Here is a 14,435-nt window from a genome sequence, read left to right on the forward strand (position 1 = left end):
CTCTGCCTCTGCCTCTGCCTCTGCCTCTGCCTCTGCCTCTGCCTCTGCCTCTGCCTCTGCCTCTGCCTCTGCCTCTGCCTCTGCCTCTGCCTCCTTTAGCAAATCCCACCAGAGTGTGCTGCCACAACTGACAATTAATAAGTAAAGGTAGAGACAAAATAACAAATTGAAATGGGCATATAGTAGATTAAAGTAATTTAAGAAGACATACATGAGTAAAATAGTACAGTGAAAATTACAAGCTAGTTCTTGACATTTAAAATCTCTGTAAAAGGGAATAAAAATGGTTTCTATTTTTATTAAAAAGACATTGTGTGACCAAAATTATAATAAAATGGGAACTTAGTGACTTACACCAAGTTGACCATACCTAAAATAGAATAGGTCTAAAGTTTAAATGTTTTACTTTGAACGTTTCTGGATATTTTAGACATTGAGAGCTTATATTTTGGACCCAGATTGGATCCTAACAGTGTCATTTGGTTCAGAAGGCATTTAGTTCCCAGAAGCTTCAGTTTTTCCACCAGGAAAATAGCAGCATCTCTTATAGATAAAGTAAGATGTGGGTACAAAGTGAAGGGAAGTTTCATTTCCTGGGTGATAATGTATGTGTGAGACCTAGAACTAAAAATATCAAAAGCACACATTACTCCAACCAGACCTGGAGTGTATATTATTTCCTTAAAAATTAAGCTGAGTCAAACTAAATTTAGGTAAAGTGGCATCCTGGGATAGTTCTAAATAGGGACTACCCAACAACAACAAATGCCATGTAAACACATGTCTAATCCCTGACTCTGAACACCTCAGTGAACCTCTCTACAGGTAGAATGAGCTCTCTAAAGTCACAGAACTGCATTTAGGATTTTACATATTCATAATTAATTATAGTTTAATTCATTCATCAACTACAATAAAAGGAAAAACTAAGACTGCTGTCTACCCTCTTTAATGACTAGTATGTGTGTGAGGGAGAACAATGGGCTGCATTTTACTCTCTGGGTTTGAATTGTCACTTCACTTATTATTATATGTCTAAATCCACCTATTTCTAGAACTTTTGTCATTTCGTTTTTCTTTATAGTTTGTTCAACTTGTATATGTACCATATTCTCACTATTCATTCATCTGTAGGTGAACATCTAAGCTGTTCCATTTCCTTATCATCATGAATGGAGCATCAATAAATGTAGAAGTGCAGAAATCTCTGTAGTAAGGTATGAAGTTCTTTGGATACATCCAGGAGTGGAATCTCTAGTTCTATTTTTAAATTTTGAGGAACCTTCAAATTAATTTCCATTCTGTCAATAGGCAAAAGAACAAAAGTAAACATTTATAGATGGTAGTACTTTGCCCCAATAGCAGTGACTGTAGTTGCTCAGAACTCCTCTAGTTCTCTAAATATAAAGCATGTGGATAAGAAAATACCCAGCCTTTCATTCCAGAGATGCAGGAATATTTCAACATATGAAAATCTGTCAGTGTAATCCACCATATAATCAAAGTGAAATAAAAAAAGCACATGATCATATCATTAGATGCTGAAAACTTTGATAAACTCCAACAGCCCTTCATGATTGGAGAGATCAGAGATTCAAGAAACATACCTAAATATAATAAAAACAATATAAAGCAAGCTGGCAACCAACATCAAATTAAATGGAGAGAAGCTCAAAGCAATTCTACTAAAAACAGTAACAAAAAATCTCTGTACACTCTCCTCAACCTATTCAATATAATACTTGAAGTTCTAGCTAGAGCAATAAGGAGAGTAAAGGAGATCAAATAGATCCAACTTGGAAAGGAAGAAGTCACAGTATTGCTATTTGGTGATGACATGATAGCACACATAATCCACCCCATAAATTCTACCAGAGAACTCCTACAGCTGATAAACACCTTTAGCAAAGAGACTGGATGCAAGATCAACTCAAAAAGAATCAATAGTCCTCTTATATGCAAACAATAAAGGGTGTGAGAAATAAATCAAGGAAACAATACACTTCACAATAGCCATGAGCAATATAAAATATCCTGGGGTAACTCTAAACAAGCAACTGAAAGACCTGTGTGACAAGAACTTCAAGTCTTTGATGAAAGAAATTAGGGAAGTTATCAGAAGATGGAAAGATCTCCCATGCTCTTGGATCAGTAAAATTAACATAGTAAAAAATGGCCATTTTACCAAAAGAAATCTACAGATTCAATGCAATCTCCATCAAAATCCCAACACAATTCTTTGCAAACCTTGAAAGAATAATACTTAACTTCATAATAAAAAAAATGGGCTAGATAAAGCAATTCTGTACAATAAAAGAACTGCCAGAAGTATCACCACTCCTGATCTCAAGTTGTACTACAGAGCTAGAGTAATAAAAACAACAAGGTACTGGCATAAAAACAGAGAGGTGGAACAATGGAATCAAATTGAAGACCCAGATATAAATCGCCACATCTATGGACACCTGCTTTTTGACAAAGAAGCCAAAATTATGCAATAGAAAACAGCTTCATATATTTTTGAGATCAGACCTTTGTCAGTTGCGGGGTTGGTGAAGATCTTCTCCCAGTCAGTGGGTTGCCTTTTTGTCTTAGTGACAGTGTCCTTTGCTTTACAGAAGCTTCTCAGTCTCAGGAGGTCCCATTTATTCAATGAAGCCCTTAATGTCTGTGCTGCTGGGGTTATACATAGGAAGCGATCTCCTGTGCCCATCTGTTGTAGGGTACTTCCCACTTTCTCTTCTATCAGGTTCAGTGTGTTCGGACTGATATTGAGGTCCTTAATCCATTTGGACTTGATTTTTGTGCATGGTGATAGATATGGGTCTATTTTCATTCTTCTGCAGATTGACATCCAGTTTTGCCAGCACAATTTGTTGAAGATGCTCTCTTTTTTCCATTGTATACTTTTAGCTCCTTTATCGAAAATCAGGTGTTCATAGGTTTGTGGGTTAAAGTCAGGGTCTTCTATTCGATTCCATTGGTAGACTTCTCTGTTTTTATGCCAATACCAAGCTGTTTTCACTACTGTAGCTCTGTAATAGAGTTTGAAGTCAGGGATGGTAATACCTCCAGACAATCCTTTATTGTATAAGATTGTTTTGGCTATCCTGGGTTTTTTGTTTTTCCATATGAAGTTGATTATTGTCTTCTCCAGATCTGTGAAGAATTTTGATGGGATTTTGATGGGGATTGCATTGAATCTATAGAATAAGCCAGACCCAAAAAGAGGAACATGGGATGTACTCACTCATATTTGGTTTCTAGCCATATTTTAAGGACAGTGAGCTTATAATTCACAATCCTAGAGAAGCTAAATGAAAACGTGAATCCAAAGACAAACATATAGGCATCCCCCTGAATATTAACCTTCATCAGGCGATGAAAGGAGACAGAGACAGAGACCCAAATAGGAGCACCGGACAGAAATCTCAAGGTCCAAATCAGGAGCAGAAGGAGGGGGAGCACGAGCAAGGAACTCAGGACCGCGAGGGGTACACCCACACTCTGAGACAATGGGGATGTTCGTTCGGGAATTCACCAAGGCCAGCTGGCCTGAATCTGAAAAAGCATTGGATAAAACCGGACTTGCTGAACATAGCGGACAATGAGGACTACTGAGAACTCAAGAACAATGGCAATGGGTTTTTGATCCTACTGCACGTGCTGGCTCTGGGGGAGCTTCGGCAGTTTGGATGCTCAACTTACTGAACCTGGATGGAGGTGGGTGGTCCTTGGACTTCCCACAGGTCAGGGAGCCCTGATGGCTCTTCGGGCTGATGAGGGAGAGGGACTTGATCGGGGGAGGGGGAGGGAAATGGGAGGCGGTGGCGAGGAGGAGGGAGAAATCCTCAATAAATAAATAAATAATAAAAAAAAATAAAATTTTGCATTAAAAAGAAAAAAAAAGAAAACAGCTTCAACAAATGATGCTGGCATGTATAAGATACAAATAGATCCATATCTATCACCCTGCACAAAATTCAAGTCCAAGTGGATCAAGGATGTCAATATAAACTCAGTTACACTGAACCTAATAGAAGAAAAAGTGGGAAATAACCTTGAATACAATTTCCTGAATAGAAAACAGTAGCACAGACATTAAGATCGATAATTAATAAATTGTACCTCATGAAACTTAAAAGTTTCTCTAAAACAAAGGACATTATCAATAGGACAAAATGGCAGCTTACAGAATGGGAAAGGATTATCACCAACCCCACATTTGACATAGGGCTGATCTCCAAAATATATAAATCAAGAAACTAGATATCAAAAAAAGTAAATAATCAATTTGAAAATGGGGCACAAACCTAAACAGAAAATTCTCAACAGGAAAATCTCATATGGCACAGAAACACCTAAAGAAATATTCAACATCCTGAGGGAAGTGCAAATCAAAATGACACTGAGATTCCATCTTACACCTGTTACAATGGTTAAGACCAGAAACACAAATGACAGCTTATGCTGGAGAGGATGTGGAGCAAAGGGAACACTCCTCTATTGCTGGTGGGAGTGCAAACTTGTACAGCCACTCTGGAGATCAATATGGTGCTTTCTCAGAAAACTGGGACTCAATTTACCACAAGACCCAGCTATACTACTCTTGAACATACACCCAAAGGATGCTCCATCATACCACAAGGACACTTGCTCAACAATGTTCATAACAGCTTAATTTGTAATAGCCAGAACCTGGAAACAATCTATATGTCCCTCAATCAAAGAATGGATTTTTAAAAATGTGGTACTAACAAAACAAAACAAAAAAAGTGGCACATTTCACATTGGAATATTACTCAGCTGTTAAAAGCAATGGTATCAGAAAATTTCAAGCAGATGGATGGAGCTAGAAAAAAGTCATCCTGAGTGAGATAACCCAGAACCAGAAAGACAAGCATGGAATTTGCTCGCTTATAAGTGGTTATTAGCTATTAAGTAAAGGATAACCATGCTACAACTCACAGACCCAAAGAGGCCAAGTAACAAAAAGGGCTCAAAGGGGGACACAGAGCTCTCCCTGGGAAGGGGAAACAGAAGAGATCTACTGGGTAGATTGTGGGTGGGTGGGGATGGGAACATGAGCGATTGGGTTAGGGGTGAATGAAAAGGGAGAGTACTGAAACAGAAGACTGGAAACGGGGTGCATTTCAGGGTCAGGTAGAAACTTTGTAGAAGGAAAACTGCTAGGAATCTGCAAGAATGACCCCAGCTAAGACTCCTAGCCTGAACTGATCATCTCTGGTGATCAGATTGGTAACTACCACAATTATCCTCAGAGAGCCTTCATCTAGCAACTGATGGAAACAGGTGCAGAGATTCACAGCCAAACATTAGGCCAAGCTAGGAGAATCCTGCTGAAGAGAGGGAGAAAGGATAGCAGTTGGAGGGGTCAAGGTCAACACAAGAAAACCCACAGAAACAACTCATCTGGTTTATAGGAACTCACAGAGTCTGAACCAACAACCAGGGAGCCTGCATGCGACTGATCTAGGCTTTCCACATATCTGGTCTACCTGTAGGATGCCTAACAATGGGAACAGAGGCTTTCCCTAAAGTTTTGGTTGGCTCTTCAGGACCTATTCCTCATCCTGGGTTGCCTTGCCCAGATTTAAGACAATGGGAGGTGCTTAATCTTGCTGCAACTTGAAACGTCATGCTTCATTGATACTCATAGGAACCCTGCCTCTTTCTGAACAGAAACAGGGGAGGAGTGGATTGGAGTTGGTGGGTGGAGGGGAGTGAATAGGAGGAGAGGAGGGAGGGAAAAATGCAATTAGAATGTAAAATGAATGAATTATTTAAATAAGAAATGAAGTTCTAAAGTAAGTGATTTGAGGCTAGCTCAGTAGTAACCATTGAAATATAAGAGTTTTGTCATGATGAGAATAGAAAGGCCAGGACTTTTGTGTCTTTTGTGCGATTGTTTCCATGCACTCTATCCTGCACAATGTTTTGCCATTGACTAAATCCACCAAAGGATGTGGAAAAACAAAAGAAATGCCCAGCTTAATGAAATCCCTGACATTTAGACTCATGTGACTCAGACTGATTGAGTCCCTGAAGCCATAGCTTCTTCACCTATGGCAGATGTGAACAGACTGATTCCTTCACCTACAGTTATAGCCAAGAAAAGATAATACAGAACATATTAACTGTTTTTTTTAACTAAGGCATTCTGTAACTCCTAAGCTGAGAAATAGCTAGACACTCTCTTGAGAAGCCCACTTCTTTACCTTGGATTTATGAAACTCTTTCTTAAGCATTTCTTCTTTCTCTTTCTCATAATAACCTAAGCTTAAATCTATGTCAGAGCTATTTCTTAGTATACTTCAACTTTAGTACATAAAAGAAATAAATGGCTTTATGGTCTAGGGAGCTGATGGCTCCATTGATAAAGTGCTTACCATACAAACAGAAGGACCTGAGTTTGAATCACATACACCCATGTAAAATTATGGGCACAGTGTATGAAATCAGTAAGTTCAGAACTGGAGGAGTTGAAACAGACAGACCCCAGAGACTCACTGGCCATCCAGTCAGGATTACTCACTAAGATTGAGGTTTAGTGAAAGAACTTGTTCACTCACTAAATAAGAACAATAAAGAAAGACACCCAACATTGACTTCTGGCCTTCACACACAAGTACAAATGCACATGCACCAGCATGTAAGTGTACACACATGGGGGTTCATTTTAATATAAAAACAGACTTGTTTAATGCAGTTTATTTGCTTCTTAAAAATAATAACAAATTCAGTATTGCAATAAACAAAAAATTCCTACCAGTGATTATGGGTTTATGGTGTGTTATGGATTTACAGTTGTGTCTGTCATGTTTGTTATGGCCATGTTAGATAAAGATGAACATTTGCTGGCTCATAAAACTAAGAATAGCTTGAATAACTTTATGTGGGAAGTACAGAAAACAGAATTCAAGGTGGCTGCCTGGTTTCCGCAGTACACCAACAATCTGAGTCAGCTGCCCCTAGGACCCCATGTAACTGTGACATTTGCTCAAGACTCAAAATCCTGCATCTTCAAATAATACTTAGTAAAGTTGTCTTATAAGGAAGGTCATGGTCATGATGGAGTAATAGGGTAGCTTGCATGCATGCATGCAAACACATATACATTATATACATAAGCAATGTACACACCATGCACACTCAAGCACTCATGCACACACACCCAGCTGCTCTCATTCTCATCCATATACACACATACTTATCATACACAATGTGTTCTCCAATATTCCACATATCACATATCTTCAATTATATTGATTTCCTTTTAGTTCTCTGAGAGTTGCTACCTAGTCTACAGCCATGTTTGCTAAATATTTAAATACAATTATTTGAAAACCAAGACACTCTCTTGTATTATGAGAACTTTAATGTCACCAAAGGAACCGTGGTTGGAAGGTGACAAATTGAGAGGTTCTAAAGAGTAGATGTGACTATAGTTTGTGGAAGTTTGAAAGATCATTGATTGTTTCTCTCTACTACTAAAAGAGAATCGTTTTTTAAATGGATGAACTACTTACATCTCTGTACTAATTGGTTTAAACAATCATCATGATTAAGAACTATCATACGATTTTCTCAAGTTCAAAACTGACCTAAATTGGAATATAGAGCATAAAAACTGCCATTTAGCCAATGCTACTGTGATGACTATAACTCTTTTGAATGTCTCCCACAAATATGGAACTTCCATAATTTGGCATTTTATATAAATGCTGCTTTCCTCATCAATATAGAAAGGCCCCTGAATTTAAATAAAGATGAGGAAAAACACATTTTTTTTACTTCCTCTCAAAATCTGGGGCACATTATTCTGACTTTCAGTGTGGAAAATATAGTGTTTTCTGGATATATAAAACTACATTCAGAAGAAATCTGACTTGTATATGTGTATAAGTAATAAAGAAGTAACAAGAACTGACGATTTAGTCTCTTTTTTGGAGTATCATTCTCCAAATGCCTTCTTACAGTCTACAGATTTTGACATTCATGTGGACAGATTGTTTTATAGCAATTGCAACCTTAGATTGAGTTTGCAGGTGTGTGGCAGAGGAAAATGAGGGACAAACTAATAGAAACGTCTCTTGTAGAGAAAATCGGGTTCAGATTTCTCTTACTCAGACACCTATTGTTTAAAATGTTTCACACCGGGAATTTAACATGTCTGTTTCTCTTAGACATGTGTGTCAGTGAATAAAGTAGTCCCCTGTTTACTCCATAAATTTTCTGACTATTTTTCAGTCTTTCAAGAGAGGACTCACTTCTTACACATTTCTCCGCTGCATCTGTAGTAAATCTGGTGGGAACTTAATAAACAACCCCTTCACTAATCCTTGCTGACATTTGGGGGAAATCATATATAATCCCCTAGATTTCAGGTAAAGTGTATGAACTGGAAAAGCTTGTCCATCCTGCGTGTTTTCTGCAGATGCTATTTTCAGGGCCAAAGTTCATCACTGCACAAACCAAATTCCTATTCTTGCAAAATGTATTTCACTTTAACAAGGAAACAGCTTAAGCAAGAAATGTTAGGAGCAGCAAGTGTCCCCATGAAGATAAAGTGAGGACTTTCTGAGAGTCCCCTTAAGGTTGAAATGGTCATAACTGCAGCCTTGAGAAGTGACATTTCATGTTCCGTTCTGACTGACAGGGAGAGGTCACTAGGAGAGATCTGAGAATTTGCATGCCAAGTCAATAGTTCAAGAACTTGCAAGAGGATGAGTGTACGATGAGTCGAACAGACAGTGCAAGAGGTTAGCAAGAGCTGGTAGAAAAAAAAACATGCTGAAGTTGAGATCTTATTCTAAGTGGAAGTAAAGGATTTTATGAAAAACAAGACTATGAATTCACTCAATTTTTTAAGTGCCACGTTTGGTGCAGTGTGAAAAAGCATGACCAATATGAAAAAACAAAAGCAAAGGGACTGAGGCTGGTGTAATTCAGGGGAAAGCTAGGGGCTTCAACTCCAACAATGTAGAAAAACAAAACAAAAGAAATCTTCAGCCTAGGTTTTTTGGTGAAGAGAACAGCCATGGCTAATGGAATGAGTTTAGAACTGAGAGATGTGCGAACTGAGTATTTATAGAGCTAGCATGAAGGACCACTGAGGATGCAGGAGGAAAGTATGTGTTGTCATGGATGCTGAAAAATAGGAAGTGTTTTAAAATAGGGAGTGTAGACAGAGACTTATGGAGCGTTGTGTTAGTAGATGGAAATAATAAGTTTCTTCATGAGGATATTAGCAGAAGTAAAGTATAGAAAGGGGTCTGAAGAAAGAACAAATACTTATTCTCTTGCAAGACTTTACTACAAGGGAGAGAGAAGTGAAGCAAACTGGAGAAGCCTGTGAGAGCAAGGTGTTGCATTTTCTTAAAAATCAATGACATTTGGGGCGGGAGAGATGGTTCAAGGGTTCAGAGCGCTTGTTGCTCCTGCAGAGACCCCAGGTTTGATTCCCAGAACCAACATGACAGCTCATAACCTTCTCTAACTCCAGTTCTAGGAGATCTGACACCTACTTCCGGCCTCCAAGGGCACCAGGCACTCACTCAGTACACATACATACCTCAGACAAAACACCCACACACATAAAATAAAAATAAATACATTTAGGAAAGAAAAATAAGAACTCTTTGTTAAAATCAGTGACATCGAAGCTCATCTGTGAACATAAAATTAAAGACAGAGAAAGAAACTGGATGCAGGAAACTGCTGTCTTCATTGGAGGAGCCATGTTCTGATGCTAAAGAATATGGATTTGCTGAATGTGTGAAAGGCTGCCTTTGAGAGAAGCAGATGTCTCCAATTGTTGTAACGAGAAAGAAGGAGAAAACACAATGCAGACAGTAACACAGTTTGTAGAACTAGAGGGACACGATGCACACTGAAACTAGATGTGAATGGCAGAGGTTTCGGTTTCGGCGACAGGAAGTTCAGGAATTCAATGAACTGAAATGGTGAGGGGAGGTGACCCTACAATGTGCTGATAAGATGGATTCATGGACTTTAGCTTACAGAGGAGGGTCACATGACAGGAACTGAGGGTCGGAAATGTGTATGTCAGCCATACTTTGCGATGTTCCTACTTGGAGTTGCAGGAGTGACCATGCATCTGCTGGGCTAAAGGTGTTCCTTTGTCAGAACAGCTCTTCCAGGTGGCTTTGTTAGCTTCTCTTTATTTTGTTGTATGTTGTTAGCCTCATTTTGAATTTAAGGTTACTGAAGCACAATGCAGGTAGAAGATGACTATATACACTTGGAAGACAGAACTTGAAATCTGAGGTGGTGATACCTACAGGAGTTCTTTTATTGTTCAGGATTGTTTTAGCTACTAAAGCTTTATTATGTTTCCATATGAAGTTTAAGATTAATTTTTCAATTTCTGCAAAGACCTGTGTTAGAATTTGGGGTCGGAGGAATTACATGGAATATGTAGAATGCTTTCGGTGGGATGACCTTTTTTTTTTTACAATATTAATTCTGCTAATCTACAAATATAAGAGGATTTCTTTTTATTTTCTGATGTATTCTTCAGTTATTTTTTAATGTCTTAAAGTTTTTTATTATACATGTCTTTCATTTGCATGGTTAGAGTTGATCAAAAATATTTAATTTTTGAGGCTCTTGTAGAAAGTATTGTTTCTCAGATTTCTCTTATCAGTTTGTCATTTGTATATAGGAAGGCTACTGATGTTTTGTGAGTTGATTTTGTATCCTGCTACTTTGTTAAAACTGTTTATCAGCTACAGAAGTTTCCTGGTAGATTATTTAGGGTCTTTTATTTATACAATAATACCCTCTGCAAATGAGGAAACTTTATCTTTTTTTCTTTCCTATGTTTCTCCTTGTCTCCTTCAGTGATCTTATTGCCCACCTAAGACTTGAAGCACTGTTTTGAATACGTATGGAGAGAGTGGGTATCTTAGTATTGTTCTTGATTTCAGCAGAAATCTTTTGGGTTTCTCTTCATTTAGAATTGTGCTAACTGTAAGTCTTTTGTAAATTACCTTTATTATGTTAAGATATGTCTCTCCTATCTTCAGAACATTTATCATGAAAGGGTATTGGAATGGTCTGTTATGGAAAGAAGCTTGGTAGATTCTATGTTAGATGCAAAATATGGGTTATCAGCTCAACACTTCAATTAACGTTTTAAGAAGGAGTGAGCCCTGGGTCTGAGTTATTCCACCATGGCCAGAAATGCAACCCAGCTTTTATCCTGATATCAGAAATAAGTAGTGGGGCTTGTTTAACTTTGAGACATCTTCACAAATGAGTTAGCAGATAACCTATAGCAAAATTAGACTTCACTCTAAAGTCCAGATTTGTGCCTTCTCTTTTTAAAATCATGTGAAGATCTTGTGATGGCCATAATACCAGTTGTTGACAATGTCAGATAGGGCAAATCATTAATGGAACATTACAGTGAGCAAGTATGCTTTGCCATGGACTCCAGGTAGGCTCATTGTAGCACTGAAGTCTGCTGTTTAGATACTGAAAAATAAATGTGTTCAACTCAATATGTACTTTCTTTAACAATAATATTTAGAAGAAGCAGAAGAAATCACTGGAACACTAAGCATCACCTATGTGTAATGTAATTTTCTCATTTAAGGGAGCAGGGATGAGAAAGTCTTACATGCTTGTTAGCATGGAAAACACAGGTTCAGCAGCATCACTATCAGATATGTGTTGATTAAGAAGTACAACCAAGCAGTGGCCCTTTAGAAAGCTCAACAGAGCACCCTTCCTAAGGAATAACATTGCAAGCAAGACATAGGAATGAGTAGGAGCTTTTCAGAAAAGAAGTGAGTGCATTCCTGAGTGTGAGCAAGGAATCGCTAAAGAATGCAAGTTCCACATTATGTATGTTCATAAGACAAGAGAGAGAAATGAAGCTGAACTGTGCTAAAGTGGAGAGTTTGAATTTTGTCCTGAAATCTGTGGAAATCCATTTAAAAGTTCAGCTGATAATACCAAGATCAGATGATTCTTTAGAAAAACAGTCCAACTGTACCAAGACTAGACTATAAAGAATCTCTTCTTTATACAAAGACAAGAAGGCCTTGTACCCTAAGCCTGAGGAAATTTGTGAAATCTGAGTTGACTTGGTCCATTCCTGAGCAAATCTAAACTTCTAAAAAGAATATAAGATTACTTGAGAGCAATTGTGAGCCTGACCTTCCATAGAACTGGTCTCTCTTCAACTGTGTAAACCACCATGTTAGCCTTCAGAAGCGAGCAGACTTTATAAATGAGAGAACACAAGAGTCTATGTGTTCTTCATCCCATAAAGACTTCTAAGACATAAGCATGAGTAAATTGTGGAGATCATACTTACCTGAACATAGAACTCTATTGCCTAGTCCCAAGTATGGAGTACAAAAGTTAAGAGACTCCTGACTAGACTTCAATTAGAAATAGTTATTCCTTACACAATGTGAGTGCACATTGGTGTTGGGCAGTGAAAAACACACCATGGAGTCAGCCATCTTGAATGTGAACCCTAGTCTAGCGACTGCTCTAGCATAGGTTATTTCCCATGAGAAATAAAAAAGGATCCTATACTTTGCAAGAATATTTTGCCTGTATTTCAAGTTTATTGTCAACTGACCTTGTGGCAATTCTCTACTCTTTTAGATTAAGTAAAACAACACGTGGCCAAGAACTGACATGCATGTTTTAACAAGCAGCAGTGACTCTCATTAACGCTCACATAAACAACACAAAACTGTTCTCGTTTTTCTCCTATAAATTGAGAGATGACAGTTCTATGTTCCAGGAATTAAGGAATCTTTTCTAAATTAACAGTGATCTAGAGCAAGAGAAGTTTATTTTACAGGCACTCCTTCCACAATTTATGGAAATTTAATGTAAATGAATTCATGAAACTAGTTCTTCTTCCCATGCAAAGAGGCAACATGGTGTTTCGATGTTTCCATAATAGCCTGAAGCAGCACAGAATCAGTCAGAAGAAACGATGAGGGTCTCTCTGTAGAACCTCTCACCACTTCCTGCTTTCCTGACAACAGTGAAGTCTTACTTTTGTTTGGTTGAGAGGGAGAAGGGAGGGGATCTATCACCCAGGAAGTTTGCTGTTTCCTTTAAATTTTAAGTGGATGAATTAAAGATTTGTTTCCTTTTGGGGCAATACAGTTTAGTTAGTTGTGTTGCATTTAATTTCTATGGCCTCAATAGTCCTTTCTATGTCAGCTGTCTCCAACAGGAATAATGACTCTTTTTCTTTGTTCTGAATAATTAAGGGTTGACTACAGAAAACCTTGTAAAATAAAATCATGCCAATGTTCTCATTAACATTAATAACAACAGCTTTTTCAGTTGTCAGTGAAGTAGTGTCGAGAGCGTGTGAAGAAATTGAATTCAGAGAAATGGAGCAAGGGCGTGGTGTAGAAGACCCTAGCAGACAGAAATCCAAACTCTATTTACAGAAAAAAAGACAGAAACAAGTAACCTGGAGAATTGCCCTGGAAGGTGACTGCACTGACAAGCAGAATATGGACTGGATCCTCCTCGTGCCAGGAAACAAAGCCTTTGTGTGATGTTTCCAGTACCGCCTCAGGTGGGGGAAAGAGGGCCGTTCCTGTTCTGGCCTAGTTCCCATACTATCCTTCTTACTGCTCAGCACCAGACAAAAGGTTCAGAAATCTATCACCAGCTCAGCACTGACTCGGTCTTCAAAAGTGTCTGCTCTGTCTGATCTCTTCATACTCGACAAGCCTACCTGTCTCCATCTCTTCCACCTCAGAAACTACCCCTGAGTTTGGGGCGCTGTCCTCCTTGACCTTCTCTCAGCTCGCCTTCCAAACAAAACCATGTCTTGCCATTTTTTGTTTTCTAGATACTTGCTAAATGTCTCTCTTCACTCTTCTCCATCCTGATCCATTTGTCTGGCCCTAGTCATCTCTAGGACACTGATAGCACAATCTCCCTGTTGAAAGTCCTTAAATCAACCCCGTCTCCCTGTTTTAGTCTCCACAAAGCGATCAGTAATATGTTTCCAACATAAATATGACCAGGCAACTGTATAAGTTGAAGTCCATCCCTACCTCTTCTCTGCATCCTGGGAAAACCTGTGTATCTGGGCCTGGCCTAGGTTTGGGGTAGTTAAATGAGGTCGCCATTGTCTGGTTATAGTGGCCCTTGTACCCTTAGCTTCACAGAGTTGGCATTTCCTCTTTCTCTCATCCTCTCTGTCCCTCATCTCAAAATCTCTTCTTTTGTGACCTTTGTCCTTCATTTTCTGATAAAATCATTTTATGCTTCTCTGAGCATCCTTTTATAATCATGTACACGTGTTGCCATGGTAACTGCTCTCTCTCTCTCTCTCTCTCTCTCTCTCTCTCTTTCTCTCTCTCTATATATATGTGTGTGTGTGTGTATATATA

General features: G+C 38.5%; 1 protein-coding gene across 5 annotated transcripts in view; it reads left to right on the forward strand.

Annotated features, from left to right (window-relative positions):
• Positions 1-14,435, forward strand: part of Lrrc7 (leucine rich repeat containing 7) — a 412,851-nt gene that overhangs the window by 161,621 nt on the left and 236,795 nt on the right. The gene's annotated exons all lie outside the window — the stretch shown is intronic.

The sequence above is a fragment of the Microtus ochrogaster genome, chromosome 21, assembly GCF_000317375.1.
Source record: "Microtus ochrogaster isolate Prairie Vole_2 chromosome 21, MicOch1.0, whole genome shotgun sequence".
Lineage (NCBI taxonomy): Eukaryota > Metazoa > Chordata > Mammalia > Rodentia > Cricetidae > Microtus > Microtus ochrogaster.